The 6,082-nt window shown below is 41.8% G+C and overlaps 1 non-coding gene across 1 annotated transcript; it reads left to right on the top strand.

Moving 5' to 3' along the window:
* Positions 1–5,127: 5,127 nt before the first annotated feature.
* LOC130612016 (5S ribosomal RNA) lies at positions 5,128–5,246 on the top strand. Its single transcript, XR_008975369.1, has one exon. It is a non-coding gene; the product is annotated as a 5S ribosomal RNA (ribosomal RNA).
* Positions 5,247–6,082: the final 836 nt, after the last annotated feature.

Genomic DNA, 6,082 nt, shown 5'->3' with positions numbered 1-6,082 from the left:
TCTCTATCCTTTGATTATATTGCTGATTTGAAGAACTGAAAGAGTGTCTGTAATACTGTTGCCGTGTTGGATGTATCTGGATACTCCAGCATCTCTGTCCTGCAGTTTCTGAAACAATGCTAAAAAACTGAAGGGTCTTTGTACACTAAGAAACATTTCACCTTTAAGTACCATTCTGAGTTTGGGAGTTTTTTTAATTGGGGTATGAGGTAAATTCTTCATTGTATTTTTCTTCAGGGGCTTTTCCCACCACTTAACTGAAACAAGTTCTGAACTGGTAATTTTTAACAGTGTTGTTTATTTACACAATCTTCCATCTTTTATAAACTTCAATCTTTCATAAATTAATTCAGAAATTTGGTAAGTAACTGCAGTGGATGTAAGATAATATGCTCTAGAAATCATGTAGCATTCTATAATGCCTAAGAACAGTCCTACATCAGAGCCAGAGGTCTATCTAACCTAATAGCTTCAACAGTCAAAAAGGGATGCTTTAAGCATAGGGATAGAGGAAATACACAGTACATCTTCCACATCCAACTCACCAAGCTTACAGTTTTGTTCAGGGACATCTTGTGATATTGTAGCTTATTGTGTTTATTAATCATCAATTAATTTCTTTTTTGCCGATTTGTCTGCTCTTAAATCCCTGGAAACTTACAAAATCTGTTATCCCTGAAGGTGTAGAAGTCCTTCAAAAAACTGTTTTTCAATGTCTTGGCAAAGAAGGCCAGCAGCCTCCTTGGCTGCATTGGAAAGAGTGTGGCACTGGTGAGGCCACATCTGAAGTGCTGGGTCCAGTTCTGAGCTCCCCAGCATATGAGGGACAAGGACAGACTGGAACAAGTCCAGCAAAGGGTGACCAAGATGATTAAGGCCATCAAGTATATGACATATGATTAGAAGCTGAGAGAACTGGGACTGTTCAGAAGAGAGGCCTTGGGGGTGGATCTTGTCAATGTGTGTAAATATGGGGGCAGTGAGCAGTGTAAAGAAGATCAAGGCAGACTCTTCTCAGTGCTAGTGAGTGCAGGACAAGAGGCACTGATCACAAATTGAAATACAAGAAATTCTGCTTACACAATAAAAACTCTCTGTGAGGGCAACAGAGCACTGGCACAGGTCCCAGAAAGATTGTGGTGTCTCCATCCTTGGAGATACTTGGAACCTGACTGGACACAGTCCTGAGTAACTGTCTCAAGGTGACCTTGCTTGGACAGTGGGTTTGAACTAAATGATATGCAGAGGTCTCTTCCTACCTCAACTACTCCTTGTGGTATGTAGGATTAGGACTAAGTCAAGCAATGACTCTCCAACCCTCCGTGGCTCCGTACGGGAGTTACTGGATGTGTCTAAAACTTGTAGTCACTATGTAATAGCCCAGTGTATTCCACCTGGGATGATGTAAGAGTCAAATGGCCAAACCTACTTTAGTTGTTTTAATGTAAAGTATTACTCTGTTGCTGGTATGGCCACCACTATCTCTCCCCCTTGCAGACTTTGCATATTAATATTTATTGCCCAGCAATTTCTGCTCATTCTGTCATCAGATGTTAAATCCTTGAAGGCAAAATGTTCCAGTCGGTCCACTTTGTATTATTACCTAGCATGTATTTACCCCACTCAGTTAGGCTTACTTTCCTGCACCCTAAACAGATGTCAGTATATGTGTTATTCTCCTCCTGAATGGCATTGCTGCTCAGAGGAATCAGAAATTCAAATAACCTTCCATTTCCCATGCTTTTTCTTAGTTTTATTTTCACTGTACTGTATGGAATAAGATGTAAGGCCAGAAACTTCAAAATAAAAAATGGAAACATTTGTACTGTGGTTTTGTAGGAAAGGATCATATTTTGTGGAAAAAGCCGTGCATTTACCTGCTATATCCTCTTTAAGTTTTCCAGATGCTAATCCTTATGGCTTTCAATAAATAAGTATTTACTTACCTACGCCAAACAGATGTTTCGTATGTGACTTACCTGGTTCCAATAAAAGGCAAGAAAAAATCCTTTTGGTATATGTCATCAACTATAATAAGTTTGTCATGGACATCTTACCTTTCTTTTAGCAGATGAGCACCCTAATGCAAGAGTTGATTCACATTAAGCACCAAAAATTTGAAGTTTGCAAATAGTCTGAGGGCAGGAGGTGGAGGGGAAGAGCTTATGTTCTAAAGTAATTTTTAGCATGTGCTTAGAGATCTAGGAGCTTTGGTTTATCTTGGCATTTGAGTAAGTTCCTTACTCCATTCTTACAGCTGTAATTTGTGGCCATAGAATTCTTCCTGAAGGAAACCTGACAACCAAAACTTCTGTTTTCATCTTCTAAAGCACTTCTGAGCTCTTACTTTAAAGAAAAGAAAAAAAGATAACATCACTGAACATGAATGAGAGAAGAGAAATTAGGTAGCTGGCATTGCTTCATATTTTAATGGGTTACTACTACTTCTAGCTAATGCTTAGTGACTCACCTGGATCACAGCATTAATGCACTGTGCAAACAAGTGGTGATGCTTGAGAGAGACTTGATAATATTTTTAATGTGTAACTGGGCAATTTTTTTACGAACTGATAAACCCGATGAACTTGCCCAGAGGTTGTTGATAAAGTTTAGAACATTTTCTCCTCATTATATCAAGATAACATTTTCAGTATGTACATGATTTTAATATAACTTGTATCTGAAATACTGTTTAGACGGAGAGCTCTCACAAAGTACTACACATTTATTTTTACAGTGATATGGAAAGTTATTTCATTCTGTGATTATTAGATTTACAAAGCTTTCAGAATCCTGTTCTCCACTACCGTACCGTAGAATAAATGTTCTCAGCTAGGGTACATACTGTGAGATGCTACTAGACTGCTTCAGGTGCATGACTTTTTCCTTCATACTTAAATAACAAAACAATCTCAGATTTTTCAGTGTCTTTTAAGAGAGTTGATATTGATTTAAATGTGTTGGTTCATAGAACCGTAGACTAGTTAGGGTTGGAAAGAACCTTAAGATCATCAAGTTCCAACCCCCCTGCCATGGGCAGGGATACCTCATGCTAAACCATGTCACCCAAGGCTTTGTCCAACCTGGCCTTGAACACTGCCAGGGATGGAGCATTCACAACTACCTTAAGCAACCCATTCCAGTGCCTCACCACCCTTACAGTAAAGAACTTCCTCCTTATATCCAATCTAAACTTCCCCTGTTTAAATTTTAACCCGTTACCCCTTGTCCTATCACTGCAGTCCCTAATGAAGAGTCCCTCCCCAGCATCTTTACAGGCCCCCTTCAGATACTGGAAGGCTGCTATGAGGTCTCCACACAGCCTTCTCTTCTCCAGGCTGAACAGCCACAACTTTCTCAGCCTGTCTTCATACGGGAGGTGCTCCAGTCCCCTGATCATCATCGTGGCCCTTCTCTGGACTTCTTCCAACAGTTCCATGTCCTTTTTATGTTGAGGACACCAGAACTGCACACAATACTCCAGGTGAGGTCTCACAAGAGCAGAGTAGAGGGGCAGGATCACCTCCTTTGACCTGCTGGTCACGCTCCTTTTGATGCAGCCCAGGATACGGTTGTCTTTCTGGGCTGCGAGCGCACACTGAAGCCGGCTCATGTTCATTTTCTCATCAACCAACACCCCCAAGTCCTTCTCTGCAGGGCTGCTCTGAATCTCTTCTCTGCCCAGCCAGTGGCTGTGCCTGGGATTGCTCCGACCCAGGTGTAGGACCTTGCACTTGGCATGGTTAAACTTCATGAGGTTGGCATCAGCCCACCTCACAAGCGTGTCAAGGTCCCTCTGGATGACATTCCTTCCCTCCAGGGTATCAACTGAACCACACAGCTTGGTGTCATTGGCAAACTTGCTGAGGGTGCATCAGCCCCACTGTTCCTTGATTTATTTTGTTTTTGGTTTTTTTTTTAGAGAAAGGTGCACTATTGATAACACCAGTTTAAAGATACCTCAACAGGCATAAATATTTCTTTCCGCAGTTTTTATTGACTGATTAGATCAGGAGAAATAGGGCTTGATTGAAAATTCAGATACAGCATTACTTTCTTAATTGAAAGTGCTTGGCTGCTTTGTAATTGTTGACTGGTGATGTTATGATACCAGGCAGGTGATCTAATGTGAAAATGAGATAGTAGAATAGCAGGTAGAAGATACTTGAAAACTAGGAGATGCTTTATTTTCAATAAATTTGAATATACTTTCTTCAGTAACTGTATTAATTTTTACTGCATTTTTGTATTTGCATGGCTTCTGATCCACACTGAGTTCTGCACTCTAGGGATAGCATTTACAGGAATTTTCAGTTTGAAGCTCTTAGCTCCAAGATGTAGTAGTATAGAAATAATTTTGTTAGCTAAATTATAGGAACATCATCACAACATTGTGTCTAAAATAATTTGACACTCTATGAATTTTAAAAGATATTCCATCCATTTTTGTCTCTATTTACTCAAAGCCAAGAGTGCCATTAGTTGGTGTTTGAGTGTTTAACAACCTCTTACTAGACTGAAGATTCCAGAGTTTGAAGCATGATCTTCTGCATTAATCCCTCAGTGCAGGGACAAGAGATGCTTCACAATTCAGCCTATTTCATCAGTTTAGCATACAGATTGAAGAGGCATCAAAGATGTTGGTTTATACTGTAAGAATAACCAATAACAAAGAATAAAATGGTTTTGGAGTAACTGAGTGTTAGGCATGTTAGTCAGTTTTCTAGAGTTGATGACTTTCTACTACAGACTGATCAACTGTTATTTCCATGATAGAAAGGGTTTGGAACAGAAATTCTGAAAGTGATTTCCAAGTGCCTGTTCCTGCAGAGACAAGCCTATATGGTAAAGAAATCTTCTATCCAGACAAACCATACACTGTGCTGTTACGCCTTCACATGTTAAGCTTTTGTGTAGTGTGAGATGTAATCCATCATATCTTGCAACTTTTTCTTTCTTGTTTCTAAGTTCTGACAATTTTTCTGAGACCATGTCAGCGTGATAGAATCTTCTTCATTTTTGTCCTGGGTTCAGCAGTAGCAGTCATGTTTGTTTTTTTTTTCCTTTGGGAGAAGGAGTCGACCCAGCACTTCCCCACAGCAGCTACACCACCAAAGTGGTGTCTAAGCCTACGGCCACACCACCCTGAAAACACCCGATCTCGTCTGATCTCGGAAGCTAAGCAGGGTCGGGCTCGGTTAGTACTTGGATGGGAGACCGCCTGGGAATCCCGGGTGCTGTAGGCTTAGACAATGGGATAAAAACCTTAGCCCAAGCCCCACACTTGAAAAACACTAATACAGCAAATACCGGATGGAAGTAAGATATGATATACTGAAACTGTGAGATCAAGAGGAACAACCTTGAGAGCCAATAAATCAGCATTGTGACGAGTGACTACCAATCCAGTCAGATCTGTTCTTATCTCAACCCCTCGAGCCCCACGTTGGGCGCCAAAAAGAACTGTCGTGGTTTAAACCCAGTCAGGTAACTTGTTCACTCACTCCCAGTGAGTGGTGCCGAGCTGACAACAATCGAGGTCCGTGTCCCCCCCCCACCGGGGTTCTCCCCCACTCCCGGAGGAACAGGGAGGAGGATCGAAAGAGTGCAACTCCCACGGGTTGAGACAAGAACAGTCCAGCAACCGATGTACACAAATCACCACCGCTACCACCAACGACAACAATGATAAGGGAAAATAACAAGGGAAGAGAATACGATACCACCGGCAGGGAAGACGAGTTCCACCCGGAAGCCCGTGTCCTTCCGGGTAACTCCCAGTTACCCCCCACCCCGGGCATGACATGCTGTGGTATGGAATACCTCCCTGGCTAGCCCGAGTCAGGCGCCCCATCTGCTTCCTCCCGGCTTCCCCTCCTCCCTGGCAGAGCATGAGCCTCACAAAGTCCTTGGTCAGGATAAACATCACTTAGCAACAACTGAAAACATCAGCTTCACCAACACTGTTCTCAGGCTGGAAGTCAAAACACAGCACTGCACCAGCTACCACAAAGGAAAAAAAAAAACAAAACATGACTGCTACTGCTGAACCCAGGACAATTTTCTATAGTTATAACAACTT

This window comes from Pezoporus wallicus, unplaced genomic scaffold (assembly GCF_028554395.1).
Source record: "Pezoporus wallicus isolate ANWC-B61680 ecotype Strahan unplaced genomic scaffold, APGP_CSIRO_Pwel_v1 contig_4055, whole genome shotgun sequence".
NCBI lineage: Eukaryota > Metazoa > Chordata > Aves > Psittaciformes > Psittacidae > Pezoporus > Pezoporus wallicus.
This window is presented reverse-complemented; position numbering and strand designations above follow the sequence as displayed.